This window comes from Hermetia illucens, chromosome 1 (genome assembly GCF_905115235.1).
Source record: "Hermetia illucens chromosome 1, iHerIll2.2.curated.20191125, whole genome shotgun sequence".
In the NCBI taxonomy this organism is placed as follows: Eukaryota; Metazoa; Arthropoda; class Insecta; order Diptera; family Stratiomyidae; genus Hermetia; species Hermetia illucens.
Window position 1 is genome coordinate 24,910,004 of NC_051849.1, and position 16,341 is coordinate 24,926,344.

The 16,341-nt window shown below is 46.0% G+C and overlaps 1 protein-coding gene across 4 annotated transcripts in view; it reads right to left on the reverse strand.

Annotated features, from left to right (window-relative positions):
• LOC119646471 (gamma-1-syntrophin) overlaps window positions 1-16,341 on the reverse strand; it is a 260,298-nt gene that overhangs the window by 148,203 nt on the left and 95,754 nt on the right. For all 4 annotated transcript variants that reach the window (XM_038046923.1, XM_038046922.1, XM_038046920.1 and 1 more), the window contains one exon: window positions 13,531-13,577. The gene's annotated coding sequence lies outside the window, so the exon portion shown is untranslated. The remainder of the gene's footprint in view (window positions 1-13,530; window positions 13,578-16,341) is intronic.

Consider the following 16,341-nt stretch of genomic DNA (forward strand, 5'->3'; position numbering starts at 1 on the left):
CCTCTTATTACGACGCAGTTACTGGCTTTTGTGGGATGCTAGGTATGAGTGACTCTGTCTCTTCTCTTAAGACTCTCTCTCTTCTCTTTCAGGCGTTGAAAAAAAAAATTAAGTCGACATCGAAGTTAGTGGTGGTTTAACTGAAGTTTTGAGAGAAGAAATTCCCACCCCAGAAATGCTTGTTCGTCGGATAACCTTCTAAGTAGTTTCTTGCTTTTAAAATCAAGGATGTCAATGTACAATTCTATCAATTCATTACTTTAAGCTGTCGCATCTGTATCAACATTTCTTTAAAATTATCCGAAAAATATATTGCATTCAAACTAAGTTACGGACCTTTGACATGTAAGAGAACTTAAGGTTATGTTGCTCAAGAACTTCTCCTCATCTCAACCCCGCATTCCAAATAAATAGCGGGCGATTATCTTTTCAGGAAGAGGTTCTCATTAGGAACTCATGCAGAATCATATGAAATATCATGATTACCTAATACACCACGAAATTCATCCATCATTCATATGCTTATCAAGATAAAACCATACGACCGAGGCGACCTTTGCGACCTTATTTCTTATCTCAATACCCTAGAAGATGAGAGCACGATAGGCTCCTTAATATCCCGTCTCGAGTGATGGATCTACATAATTCCTCAGCCGGAACAAATTAATTTGAATTAATTATTTTACACATTCAAATTGGCGATAATTTATGCTTGGTTGGGATACAGAGATGTTGTCCTCAATTGAGAGGATTCGTCCTGGGAACTTTATTATGCAGATTATTCTGTTTAGAGATGCTGTAATGCAGAATGGATTTATTGATTCTCATTTGGGAGTCACACTAGATAGTGGAGATAATAATGGTTTGGCATGGCAGGATATCAGTGAGCTTAAGGATTAAGCTTTCCCGTTTGGTTTTTTCGGTACTAAAAAAGAGCAGCTTATACTGGTGGCGAGCTAGAAAACTCTGCTTATTTGTAATCGGAATGTGTTAAACTTAAGCGTATCTTATGACGTTTTCAGTGTAAAAAGATTTCACTATCAAAGATGTGGTTTTCAACTCTTCTCTTAAGAGGTCCATAAAGGGATGCGAGGAAGTACGTATGTAATTAGTTACCTTAAGGGACGTTTATGATTCGAGTGGTACATTTGAGTCGACTGAAAGATAGGCGAGGTGTGTGAGCGTGTCATAAGGTTAAGTGATCTTTCGAGATCTTCTGTGTTGAGGAGAATTGCCGTGTTTTTTGTTAGGGGCGACAGACTTTGGCTTGAGAATTGCAGATCCTTCAGCGTCGTTGTGAGGGCAAAGTTTGTGATCGCTACAACCGTGTCTACGTCTGGATGAGTTCCGTCAGGGGTGATCATGATGCGTCAGGGGTGATCATGATGCGTCTGTAAGAATTTGCAATTTTCAACGTTTAGAACGAGGCGAGTATCAAGGGGATGTTGACAAATGGACTTGGAAGAAGAGGCGACCAACACACCATCCATGTACATGAAACAGATGTCCAACTTCCGTAAAACAGAGCGAATGAATCCCTGGCATATTTGCGCTGCATTGCACAGGCCAAATATCATCCTGGTAAATACGGAGTGTATGTCTTTGTGAACTACATGGATTTGGTGATATGCCTTGGCCAAATACAAGATCATGAAAACACGATAGTTAGTAACGTACTCCACAAATTCATTGATGAGTTGAATATATATCGGGTATCGGTCAGGAATTGCCTGAGCACTGAGGCGCTTGTAATTTCGGCGTAGTCTCCATTCACCATTAGGTTCAGGGACTATGTGGAGTGTTCAGGACTAACAGCTATTGGAAGGTATACATATACCCCGTTTCACCTGTGTGGAGTTGCCAAATCTCCCATCAGGCGCGTCCCTTCGTGCGGATAAGGGAATGCTCGGCGAATGTGTTATGGCCATGCACATGCACGCATCCGGAGATGTGCGTGTATGGGCATGTTTTTGTGCAGACCGGGCAGGTGGGAAGTAAACACCCACCCGTGGATAAAAATTGGCTATGGGAAGGATACCCAGAAATAGAACCAAACATGGAGGAGCAGAAGAAGAATGAAGTTACGATGCAGGGCTTCGGAAACCCAGTGCCGGCGGTTTTTGGGAGTGAGCAAGCGGGCTCCCGGCCGTCGATATCCAACGACCGCAGTGCCTCAGTAGTGGGAACCTTGGCTACTGTGGCATCTAATGTTACAAGCGTACGGGAGGAACTTGAACTGCCTCCAGTGATGGATCCGTTCAGAAGGAGCTCGATTTTTCGCAGATCCCCTCCCACACGGGCACAAGCCCCCACGATCGCTACCCCCAGTGGGAAGCGTATAGCGGGAGTCTTCGATGAGGAAGAATCATTGACGCCGATTCACCCGAGCGATGTTTTGGACAATGATCAGTCTGGAGCTGCCTTTACTGCCCTCGGTAAAAAGATCATGGAGCTGTGTGAGTTTATAAAGGAGCGCAGGAACATTCACCAAAATATAAGGGCCATGATAAGAGGCAACCGTTTGACGTACGGCAAGGCCCAGGATGAATGAGTGGGGAAGTCGCCGATTGGAAAAGTGAACCAGGCAACTCAAGTAACGCCGGTTAAAAACACAAAAGAGGAGAAACCGAAGAAGAGGCTGCGCGAGAGGCTGAATGACTCAACAGGCCAGCAAACCCCGAAAAGAAAAAAGGACTCAACTTCCAAAAAGGCGGAGTTCATGAAAAGTACATCTGGAGCTTCCAGTGAAAATACTGCAGTGGCTACCTCGAGAAAAGGGATCGAACCTTCAAAGGCGGATGCGGAAGGTTGGAGGAAGGTAGAACCGCGGAAAAGAAATTATCGGAGGAAGATTAGACCGGAGGTGATTTTCATTTCCAAACGGGGCGAAGGGTCATACACCGACAATCTCAGGAAAGTGAAGGCAGACCCCGAACTCACCAATTTGGGAGACAACGTCAGCCGTATTAGACGGTCGCAGAAGGGAGATCTTATGTTGGAACTTAAGAAATCCAAGGATGTAACCGCGGACAAATTCTTAAGCCAAATCGGGAAGACTTTAGGGCAGGAAGCCGACATAAGAACTAGCAGGCCGGAGATCACTATAATCTGCAAAGATATAGATGAAATCACGACGAAGGAGGAGGTTCGCGAAGCGTTGGAGAAACAGTTCGATCTTGCCGGACTACAAGAGTCAGTGGTGAAAACGCTAAGGAAAGCCTATGGGGGAACACAAATCGCCATCATCAGCCTACCAGTGGAGAACGCACTCAAACTGTTAGCAGCAGGGAGAGTGAGAATAGGCTGGGTTATGTGCCGCCTTAGGGAACAGGTGGCGTTAAAACGGTGCTTCAGATGCCTTGGCTTTGGTCACATTGCGAAGTCATGCACTAACCCAAATGACAGGTCAAAGCAATGCAGGAGATGCGGAGTGGAAGGCCATATCAGCAAGGAATGCGGAGCTGACCCAAATTGTCTACTGTGCAAAGGAAAGGAGGGTGTGGACCATCGGCACATTGCAGGCAGCAGCATGTGCCCGGAATACAGGAGAGCCCTTAGCACAAATCGCGAGGCGGCGCAGGATCTGCTCCCGCAAACCATCCACGAGAAAAACATCGATGGGGCCATACTAAGTGAACCATACCGAAACCGCGGTGGTAGCGTTTGGGTCAAAGACCAAACGGGCCAAGCAGCGCTGTGGACTTGTGGAGAACAAGCCTTCCAGGAAATAATGAAGCACCCGGAGGAGGGCTTCATCAGAGCGAAGGTGAAGGGCATCCACATCTACAGCTGCTATGCTCCACCCAGCGCAACACTCGTCGAGTATGAGCGGATGCTTGCTGCTCTTGTTTTGGATGCAAGAGGACGTTGGCCGATCATAATAGGAGGCGATTTCAATGCGTGGGCTCTTGAATGGGGCAGCCGGACAACTAATGTCAGGGGACGTGTTCTCCTCGAAGCTTTCGCGGAGCTGGACGTGGTACTGGCGAATGTTAGGTCTTCGTACACTTTCCGGGGAAGGGGCCTGGAGTCTATAGTGGACCTGACATACGTGAGTGCCACTTTAGCCAGTAGAATCCCTTGACACGTCAGTGAGGAATATACTCACAGCGACCACCAGGCAATCTGCATAGAGATCAAGGGCGGATCGAGCTCGGAAAAGAGTGGACAGTGAAAGCTTTCGAGGGGGACACGTTTTCCGCGGTGCTCAAATCCGACATATCCCTGAGTGGTACGGCTGGAGAGAAAGCCACCCAGATCACTCGATGGGTGACGAAAGCATGCGATGCTACTATGCCCAGAAGGCGATTGCTCCCCGGTAGGCAACCCAACTACTGGTGGAACAACGAAATCGCAAGTTTGCGAGCCGCATGTTTTCGGGCAAGGAGGCTTTGCCAGAGGCTCAGGGGAAAACCCGGTGGCGACGGTCGAGAGGAGGCACACAAGCAATTGCGTGGCCGCCTAAAGGAAGTCATTCGGAGGAGCAAAAAGAACTGCTTCAAACAGCTGTGCGACCATGCCGACATAAACCCTTGGGGCGAGGCTTACAGAGTGGTGATGAAAAAGCTGCGGATATCACCCCAGGTGACCAGTCCGCGCCTCCTGAAACACATTGTTACCACTCTGTTCCCTCACCACGAAAATAGGGGAAGGCAAATTTTTGACGGCATAATACCGCCTGTAACTGTGGAGGAGCTGCGGGAAATATGTGGTAGGTTCGGTGACAACAAGGCCCCAGGTTTGGATGGCATCCCCAACCGAGCTTTGAAACTGGCAGTGAAGACTAGGCCCGACCTTTTCGCCAACACCTTCGAGGCGTGTCTAAAAGAAGGAAGGAAAAAGCAAAAGTTGGTGTTGCTTCCGAAGCCTGGCAAGCCACCTGGAAACCCAGCGTCGTATCGTCCTATCTGCTTGTTGGATACAATGGGGAAGATGATGGAGAGAGTCATCTACAATAGACTTCTGCCCATCGTCGAAGCCAGCAATGGTTTGTCGGAACGCCAGTTTGGTTGGCCCACTCTACGGTGGACGCAATTGGCATGGTGGTAAACCTGGCAAAAGGTGCACTGATTTCTGGCGGCTGCTGTGCCGTGCTGGCGTTGGATGTCAAAAACGCATTCAACTTGGCCAACTGGAATAGAATTAAAGGGGCGTTGGCTGACATAGGTGTCCCCGGATACTTAGCGAATTTGGTGGAAAACTATCTCTCAGAGAGGACTCTCTGGTACGGGACGGATGAGAGCCCCAAAGAGTATATTGTCAGAGCCGGGATACCACAGGGATCGGTACTTGGTCCCCTGTTGTGGAATATCATGTATAATGGGGTGCTTACTCTTCCCGTCCCAGAGGGGACTACGATTGTCGGCTTTGCTGATGACCTAGCTGTGGCTGTTGCAACAAAACACCCAGAAGATGTGGAGGTTTACGCAACAGAAACAGTGAGAGCGGTAAAGTCTTGGCTAGAAAAGGCCGGGCTGACATTGGCGGACGCGAAAACGGAAGCGGTCTAAATAACGAAACGCAGGAAAAATAACACTGTAAAAGTGAAGGTCGGTGGACATACGGTCGTATCAAAGCCGGCTATCAAATACCTGGGGGTAATAATTAACACCGAATTGAGTTTTAGGGAACACCTAGAGTATGCATGCCAAAAGGCAGCCAGTGCCACCACGGCACTTGTAAAAATGTTGCCAAATATTGGTGGGCCGAAACATTGCCGGAGGTTGGTGCTAGCCGGAGTGGTGCGCTCCATCCTGCTCTACTCGTCGCCCGTGGTGGCAGAGGCGCTTGCAAACTCTCAGAGAAGGATGCAGGTGAACTCGGTTTACCGGCGGATGGCTTTGAGGGTTTGCAGTGTTGTTAGAACCACATCAGATGAGGCAGTATTGGTGGTGGCAGGCATGATCCCGGTTGACATTCTGGCCAAAGAAATGAGTGTCCTGTACAATGCAAGACATATGGAGGGGCATGCACAGCGTAGAAATGCAGCAAGGTCAGAGTCGCTTGATCTCTGGAAACTCTGGAGCTGGAGAGACCGGGGGTGGTTTTTAGTGGGTGTGAATCCCGCACGCGCCCGCTATAGTTCCGCCGTTCGGGCGGCGGAGCTGCGGCGGACGTGTCTTTCTTTTTTCCACTTCCGTGTACGCACAAAAAAAAAATATACCCTGTTTCATGAGATCTGTCAACTCTTTCTTTGCAACAGCCAGTCCCTAGGGTGAAAGGGGACGCATTTTTGAGAAGATCGGGGAGCCAGTAGTGTTGATATGGTGCTGCTGGTCATGCTTAGCCGGCTGACAGAAACTACTTTCAATAGTGATTTTGCGGTATTTCAGAGGAATGCGAGGGTCGGCAATGTACTCAAAAACAATTGGAAGAGCGTCGTTCACCCAGGCGGAAACTTTCCCTGACGAGTTCAATGAGGCCGCAAGGACTTCTAAGGCTTTTTTCAGCATGTCCACCAGCAGCCCATAGTGACATAGGAAGTGTGCGCCTAAAATAAGGGTGTTGATGTCCACCAAAACCAATCGCCACGAAAATTTTCGGCTGGGAGAGGAGTTCGCGGAAGCCGTTCGGAAGCTCTATCGTGTCAGTATGTCTAGAGGGGGTACGGGGAAAATTGACACCCCGGGCCCATGTCGACGAGAAAGTAACGTCTGGGTCATAAATTGTAATGCCGCCGAGTTACCCAACGCGCCTAGTTTTTTGGGTTGAACGTGCATAGATTGGTAAATTTAGTTGCTTGCAGCAGCAAATTGTCCAGTCCGTTGAGGGGGCTAGGGAACAACTACCCGAGCGCCCATTTTGGGAAGCAGACCTCGACTTTGACTGCGATCGAGATCTACCTCCCGAACGCAATGTTCTCACAGCCACGGTAAACTTTCAAATTGCGACCTTCAGTGAAACCACCTGTGAGCTGTTCTTTTAATAGGGCGTAGGAACAGTCATTCAAGACGTTCGCGACCAGCCCGATGGTCTCGTCGTCGACGCCGATGAGTGCGTGGCGTCCATTGTAACACCGCGAGCCCAAAGTGCATTTCCAATTGGCGGTGGATGGTGAATTCAGCAGTTCCATGGAGTGTAGTAGGGCGTGACTTTGGAAAGTTTGGTGGAATTCCTAGTATTATTAACGAAGCTACCTTTCTCGTGTGAATTACCACACCATAAAGCATCGTATAATGTCACTGTCATGTTAAAGTGAACAGCCTGACATTCAAAAGCCCCATACGCACTACGAATATATTTTTGCTAGCTATTAACTCCTTGATAAACAATCGAGGGTCATGCTCTTCTCAACAAACTCATTCAATAAGGTTCCTAGGCACAGAAAACCACAAATCCTTTTGCAGAACTATACAAACATAGGTGCAGACAGACCCGACTGGTGATCCTTCGTCACTTTCCACAATGAGAAAAGGTTCAGCTATGGTGATTTCAGGGCATCAGAGTTCAAATATTCTGAATAAAGTAAAGTAATTCCCATTTTTTCGTTAAGAAGCATTAGATTGAGTACATTTTCATGAGCGATTGGGCACAAAACTGCCAGAAAACAGTGTAGTTGACCCAAATTCAAGCAATATAAATTTCAAAAGTAACCAAAGCACCATCCACTTATAAATCATCCAAAAGCCAATGGAACATTTGGCATCGGCATCCCTTTGAAGTGTTTATTTCCACGATTGGAAAATCACAACTGCGAAATAAACGTAAACATATCAAGGACCCTCCAGAAGGCTCTTTGGCAAAAATTGGATATCCCTTTCGAAAATATCAACAGTCCTTCACAGTTAAAATATAATTTCACGTTTCAGAGGCGCAGTTTATTCACAACATACGATCCTTTCGCCCACAACCTGCCTGGAAAATCCCCGGAATTAATTCCACTATTTTATATCAAATACATGCTTCCCAAAATATACGTTATTACGAAAACAATAACAGCAACAGCTGAAAAGCAGGATAAGTTCCAAACAGAATCAGGAAAACAGTTTTACATTTCCGTGTGTTCACGGTGGCAGGAGCAGCAGCGAAAGCAATCACTTCATCCTGGGAAAAGGGAACCAGAAACTCCGCGTCCGCCGTGGCGTGTGTGAAAGGAAGAAGTTTTCACAAAGCCATTATAGTTACCTCACAACGAAAATAGTAAGTGCTGGGAAAAATCCGTGTAATGGAAATTCCATGGAGTATTTGCGAGGCTTGAAGGTGGGAATATGTGCATGTAGCTGCTCACCTACACACGAGTGTTATGGTAGCTGCTTTCGCATTTGGAATCCGAGAAGTCTGAGACACTTACTGAGGAGCACAAGGACTCTTCATAGAACACAGAAAATTTCTCGGTTTGGCTACGATTCCAAAAGGACGGAATTCGGACATTGTAGAAGGAAAGTTTTATTCCCTGTTCCTTTGACAACTAAATCCGAAACGGACTTTAAAAGAATAAACTCAACCGAAACAGACATTAAGAAGGAGAAAATGTGCAGGAGTTTTTCCTAGCATTGAGTCGCAGGACTCCGTGCAAATCTTGAATTCGTTCTTGTGAAATTTCTTCCCCCGATTGCTTTTCAAAACATCCTTCGAGACATCGCGGAGCAGAGCAGGATTCAATTATCCAATTCAATTAACAGCAGAACTTCTGTCCTTGATTCTAAGAGTGCCATTGGACTCCTCAGCACAGAATTTTGCATGATAATTACAAGTTAAAACTTTTCGCAACTCTTTTGAACGGTCGTTGCTTTGATTGCTTTCAATTTAATTAAATTCAATTTATGTAGCACCAATTACTTATCATTTACGGTTAATTGAATGTTAGTCTGGGAGATCTTTTGAAAGATGCTTTTCAAGAGTTTTTCTTAAAGCATAATCACAATTATTAAGATTGGATGCTGTTTGTGTTTTCCATTCATCTTTGTTGTGTAGGGCTCGAAAATCTGGAAAAAATCCTTCCACCTCCTTTGGATATCTGAAGTTCTCTGTACTAAATACAAACTAAAACCGCCAAAAGGTTGCTATAAAACTTCCAACTGTTAGTGTAATTATGCAATATGGCTGTAATAATACAAAAGTTATCACATAACCAACCAATAGTACCATAAGGGGTTTTCTTTCGGATTCAGACTTCAGACCAGGAAACTTTCATGCTACGTATCAGAGGGCATTGCACTACTTGCAGTCAAAACACGCGACCGTTAAAAGGGTGCTGCGGGAAAAATGCAACTTTTCATAAAGGTGGAAAATGAAATAATGAAAACCTTAATTTCGTGGCAAAGCTGATTACTCTATGGTGCTTGATTCCTAATAAAAGCAGACTTTTATGGATAAAGTTCTTTCAGCAAGCCTTTGGGTAATTGAGGGAGCAGTGCCTTGTGGCTGTGCTGACTTCTAGGCTAAATCGCCACCATCACGCGAAGGAGTGCAGTTAAGAAATGTAGGTAATTGCTGTGACGACTATTTAAGAAAACTGGTCGATTACCAAGAAATTTAACGAAATTATCGTGGTCAAAAGGAAAAGCGGGGCTGATATAGGCCTGGGGATGAAATCGCTGGTGACTTCTGATGAAGTAATCCAGAACCCGAGAACTGGAATCTTAAAATAAACTTCCACAGCTGTGCTACCAAATCCTATCGTCAACCTGTGAGTGGTCTACACTGAGAGCTCTCATCAATTTGTGATAATAAAGGATAAAGTGGTTTTTCTGTTGAGATCTCGAAGGCCTAGAATTATAACTCACTATCCATAAACTAGACGGCAGCCAAAACCACGAGCGACTTTTGCGACGATTACCTACCAATCGACTACCTGACTACTTCGCCAAGGGCTAAATTGGGTAAGACGTCGCCGCGAACAGCGAACCCTGAATACCAGACGAACTCTTGTCTCGGTGAAAACGAGCTTTGCTGAGAATTCCCTACTTCCCCACTTATGGAATATCTAGGAAGGAAAAAAGCCAAAATTTGAAACAAAAATTAAAATTTGATGGTGCCAATCTAACCCTGAGTGAGGGGGTAACTCAGATTCTCAACTAATTTAATTTGTAAAATAAATCCACTGTTTTGCGGGCGGTCTGATTATGCTTCAGGTTAAAGTTGCATAATTCGTCAAGTCCTCATACGACCTCCTCGTGGTGGCCGATGGAAACCGTCTTCGGACGGGCCAAGAGTGTTTAGGGCCGGGCTGGAAGTAGGCTCATCCAACTGACGAGGATCTGCTTGTCTGCTGGTCATGTGTTAGGGGAAAGTAGATCTGGCGGGCGGATGGACCCAACCAATAGCCCGGGGATTGTCCTCCCAGCTCTGGAGAAGCTGCTAATAGGACCCCAAACCAAGGTGGAACAGCATACGCCGAGGGCTGCGTGGCCAATGGGGAGCTCGATCTTTAGTATGCGAACTCTGAATACCTTGGGCACTTTCAGTTTCAAATAAGACACTTACCCTGGTGGCCGGGTTAGCCAGGCTGGACATTCTTCCCGGACTACTCGTGGGACCAAGACATGGACTCAATTTTTAAAAAACAAAATAAAGATGATAGAAGAAGAGGGGGGGATGCCAGGCGCATCATCGGACTTGGACATCATAGTGCACTTGGCCAATCATTAAGTTGCTATAATACCGGGTTGACTCATGAGTAGTGGAAATAGGATCAAACTTGGTGATGTTTTTGGAAAATCGTGATAATGAAACTGTCTTCATCATCATCATCATCAACGGCCAACAACCGGTATCCGATCTAGGCCTGCTTTAATAAGGCGCACCAATTCGATATCCCTAAAATCTGTCTGGCGTCCTGGCCTACGCCATCACTCCATCTCAGGCAGGGTCTGCCTCGTCTTCTTTTTCTATAATAGATATTGCCCTTATAGACGGGCTGGATCATCCTCATCCATAGGGATTAAGTGACCCGCCCACCGTAACCTATTGAGCCGGATTTTATCCACAACCTGACCATCATGGCTACGGAATCGTCCATCCTCATGTAGGGGGCCAAAAATTCTTCGGAGGATTCTTGTCTCGATCGCGACCAAGAGTTCGCGATTTTTCTTGCTAAGAACACAAGTATCCGAGGAATACATGCGGACTTGCAAGATCATTGTCTTGCAGAGTAAGAGCTTTGACCCCATGGTGAGACGTTTCGAGCAAAATAGTTTTTGTAAGCTGAAGTAGGCTCTGTTAGCTGACAACAACCGTGCACGACTTTCATCATCATAGCTGTTATCGGTTGTGATTTTCGACCCTAGATAGGAGAAAGTATCAACGGTCTCAAAGTTGTAGCTTCCCATCTTTATTCTTCCCGTTTGACCAATGCGGTTTGATGTTGTTGGTTGGTTGGTTTTCGGTGCTGACGTTGCCACTATATACTATACTTTGTCATTGATGTGCGGCCCGAGATCTCGCGCTGCCTGCTTGATCTGGCAGAGGGTAGTTTGTACGTCTCGGGTGGTTCTTCCGATGATTTCGATATCGTCAGCATAGACTAGTAGTTGGGTGGACTTAAAGAGGATCGTACCTCTTGGATCACTTTCTCCAGGGCTAGGTTAAAGAGGACGCATGATAGAGCATCCCCTTGTCGTAGACCGTTGTTGATGTTGAATGATCTTCAGAGTGATCCTGCTGATTTTATCTGGCCTCGCACATTGGTCAGGGTCGGCCTAGTCAGTCTTATTAATTTTGTCGGGATACCGAATTCTCTCATGGTCGTGTACAGTTTTACCCTCGCTATGCTACCATAGGCGGCTTTAAAGTCGATGAATAGATGATGCAACTGATGTCCATATTCCAATAGCTTTTCCATCGCTTGCCGCAGAAAGAAAATCTGATCTGTTGCTGATTTGCCTGGAGCGAAGCCTCTTTGGTATGGGCCAATGATGTTCTGGGCATACGGGGCTATTGGCCTAGCAAGATAGAGGAGAATATCTTATAGATGGTACTCAGCAACGTGATACCGTGGTACTTCTATAACCCTCGTTATGTTTCAGGCAGATAATGCCTCGTTGCCAATCGTCAGGCACTAATTCGCTGTCCCATAAATTGGAGTTCCATATTAAGGCAGGCCCAGACCGGATACCGGTTGTTGCGCCGTTGGTTAACCACTAGGTGCAACTGGTCGCCTCCAGATTTAACCAATTCGGATGTAATTCCATCGGCTCCTGGCGATTTATGATTTTTAAGCCGATGAATTGCACGGACTGATTCTCCTATACTTGGTGGTGGCAGTATTTGCCCGTCGTCTTCAGTTGACGGGACGTCTAACTTGTCGATATTCTGGTTGTTCAGTAGCTCATCAAAGTACTCAACCCATCGCTCTAATATGCCCATTCTGTCGGAAATCAAATTTCCCTCTTTGTCTCGACAGGATGAGCATCGAGGTGTATAAGGTTTCCGCTTGCTGACTTGCTGGTAAAACTTGCGCGTCTGGCGCCTCGTTGCACTTTTCCAGTTCACATACTTGTTGGTTCTCCATGGCTTCCTTTTTCCTTCTGTGAAGTCGCTTCTCCGCTTGACGGAGTTCGTGATAAGTTTCTGCGTTCCGTTCCGTTGCCAGCTTACATTCATTGTCAAACCACCCGTTCAAACTCCTTTTGCGACTGGGGCCAAGTATGTTTGTGGGCATATCAATGATAACGTTCTTCAGGTGGTTGTGAAGATCATTTGTCGATGCTTCATCTGCAGGTCCTCTGTTGGCTGCGGTTATTGTGGCATTCATTTTCCTCTTATAGGTATTGCGGAGGGCTGTGTTCTGGATGGCTTCATTATTAACTCTCACCTGATAGTCAGAGGGGATTCTTAGTGGTGTTATTATTCGAGCTCGGAGCACCATGCCAATGAGATAGTGATCCGAGTCTATATTGGCCCCCGTATATGTTCTGACATTCATCAAGGCTGAGAGGTGGCGGCGTTCGATCAACACATGTTCCATTTGGTTGAAAGTGGTCCCGTCTGGAGAGGCCAATGTTTGTTTGTGGATCGCTTTCCGCGCAAACCAGGTACTTCCAACAACTATTTCGTGTGACACTACTTATTGAATAATCCGCAGCCCGTTATCATTTGTATTTTGGTGTAAGCTATGGGAGCCAGCGTATCGCCTGAATACGGGATCCTTCCCTACTTGGCTGTTAAAATCCCCAAGTTTGATTTTGATGTCATACCTGGGACAGGCTTCGAGAGATCGTTCTACTGCATCGTGGAAGGTATCCTTCTCCGACTCTGCAGTCTCCTATGTAGGGGCGTGAACGTTAATGAGGCTTATATTTCTAAACTTGCCTCGCAAACGCAGAGTGCATAGCCGTTCGCTTATGTTTTCAAAGCCGACTACAGGAGGTTTCATTTTTGACTGACTAAGAAACCTACTTCGATCACGTGGTTTACCCAGTGATGGTGCAAAAAAGGCCCTAATATGTGAGACTTGCATACTTTAGGTGGTGCCTCCACTCCTTCACCTAATTAGTGAAGGAGACAAGAGCTATCAAGTGAGTAAATTTTTTCACAGTCTTAAGAATAATCTTAAACCTATTTGTATATTTAAAATAATCCTCTACTTACCTTCGTATATATTCAATTAACCTTGAGTTAAGATTATCGCATATCACCTGAAAATAAGACAAAGTAGTTGATTACTTTTGGTTCTTTATGATGAATCGGGTTTCATCAAATCCGTTCAAATATGTCTCTTTACTATCAACAATATTTCGCCTGTTGTGTGAATCAACCATCTGACTAGCAGGCACTATCTATAGACGGATGACTCCTTTTTAATTCACCTGGTTCACTGTCCCAAAATTATTATTATAAATTAAATGTGCGTTGAAGGGAACAGAGACGTTCGGGTCTCAGCGTGGTGTTGCGTTTCAACACGGGTGGCCATTGGGCACCTCGAGACCAAAATCATTCTGTCCGAGGAGCAGAAGGGCTGCCGAGTTGGGTGAAGGAGTTGCAAAGAGCAGCCCATTATTGACTCGGAAGTTGTAGGACTGGAAACTAGAGGCCAAAGAAACATCAACAGTCTTGACTACGCCAAGGCTTCCGATAGCGTTGAGCACACCTGGCTAATCAATGTCCTACGTCTGTATTGCATTGATCCGAAACTAATAAAGACTTTGGCGACAGTTATGGAATTGTGGCATACCAGCTCATTAGTTCGCTCATATGAAGGTGCCAATACCTCAGAGCCTATCCGTAGACGGAGGGGGGAGGGGCAGGAGGATTCTTTGAGTCTCCTTTGGTACTTCATGGCACTGAACCCCTTCTCACGGCTACTGAATGATGCTAGAAGGCATGGTGGTTATAGAACTTATAATGTGAATATAGCAGGTTCCTAAGAAGAGTCCTTAAAATGGGTTGGTCGGCCAAGTTTGAGCCGTGTATAAAACTGGATGAAAACTTGTCGGACTCCTATATTGTGCCAGTACATACTTCCTTGAAAGAATATAATCCACGAAAACAGGTAACAAAACTGGGATAGAGAGAATTACCAGTTTTAGCAAAACATTCTACTGGAAATGTTGCAGCGGAAACTGCAACACTGAGAGAGCAGTGGTCACCAGAAAAAAGGTAAGAACTGCTACACCATTTTTTGAACACTTCAAAGTACCTCCAGCGGAGGGGGAGGAGGATATACATCACGTAGAGCGACCTCTTAAAAGTATTTTTCCAGCATTGCTCTGGGCCACATGTCTACCTCTTGGCAGAGGATTAAGGTAGTCTTTTTTCCGAATGAGTATTCAAACCCAAAGATCTTTCGCCAGATCATCTTAACAATCTCTCCGCTGAAATGTCGGATTGATTGACGGACGGAAAGTTCTGTAAGTCTGCTCTTCACTCCTTGCTTTCAAATACTCATAACGCGGCTTGCTTTCTTTTTAACTCCTCTTCGATGGTCTTTTAGGAGATTTGTTGGTATGTGGTATGATCAATGAATTCTTCTCCGTTTCCATTAGCACTTTTTAAACAACCTCACTTTCTCCGACTTCGTTTCCCGGAAGAGGTTTATCTTCTCCAGTAGAATAACTAACGCCGCCAACTTGTTTAAAACTTCGTCAAGGTTTTGGAAAGATTTGACTTTTCAACCCTATTCGCGGCGGAGGAGGTAAGGGGTTTATGGCGAGGGAAAGGAGAGATCTCCTCTTTTCAACTCCGATAAAAATACTTGGTGGTACCCCCCCCCCCTCGCCCCCTTGAAAAGTTATGATTCCTAAAAATCTTTCTTAACGAAAAGATGCAGACGGAGAAGGATGAAGACGAGTCACCCGCCCCTAAAAACGGAACAAATTGTACCAACTGGTCCTTCAGGTTGGGGGTTGGGTAGGGCTGAGAACCCTACACGGAAAACCGAAGTTACGAAGCCACAACAGGAGCCTCGGACTGGACGGATAACACAACGACGAACCCGGCAACGACAACGGAATCACGATTTGGGCATTTTCTCATGGAACGTGCCATCCCTGACGGTTGTTGCGCTGTTAATGATGATGATGGTAGGTAGCAGTGGATAGGTAGCAGTGGATAGGTCACACATTAAGGCGGATTATAAACTGGATGGTCGACAAGTGGGCCGCCCTAAGAGCACTTGGCGCAGAAGAGTGGACGAGGAGTGCGGGCGTCTCGGACTGTCTTCGGGCAGCTGAAGGAAATTTCAGGTAACCGCGTAGGTGTGGTTCACGCGTTATACTTCACCGAGGGGTGAAAAGCAATCATATATATAAACTGGACAAACACGGCTCTATGCCGTGGTAGTACATGTCGATGACATGGTGATATCGACCAAAAAAAGCATATTTTCGTAGGGTTCCCAGGTGTGGTTAGGTTTTAAGGGAATAGCGGGCGTAGGAGCTGGCCATTTCGTTTCGCTCTTAACGGCTCGTTGGCGTGCACAGTCTGCTTTTCGTTGAGTCAGATGACAATTGGACCGCACTAGTTGCCAGTTGCTGATCAAATGGCGCATTGGGAAAATAGGAGCTTACCAATTAGACACGTGAGAGTATTTTCAGGAACATAGCGATTTCCGTGCGGAACTGGCTAAGACAAGTAGAAGGCTATTCTGCCTCACACGATAAACCTCAAATACTTCTTTTGATTGCCCGGTTCTAGGCAGAGCCAGGCAACGGGTACTAAGTAAGCTAGCTACACCAAAGAAATTCGTCACTATTGAGTAAGGGAGTTGATACCATTGATAAAGTCTACGGGCTAGCAGTTCAAATCCCGCCAGATTGTAGTCTCTCCCGTTATAACGGCATGGTTTCGGGAGCGATACACCACAACTCTGATATTTATATGACCATTTTTAGGGTTTTGTGTAGAACAAAACCTTATTAAAATCGGTTTACTGTCTGTCGGTCTGTCTATTGTTTTTTTTTT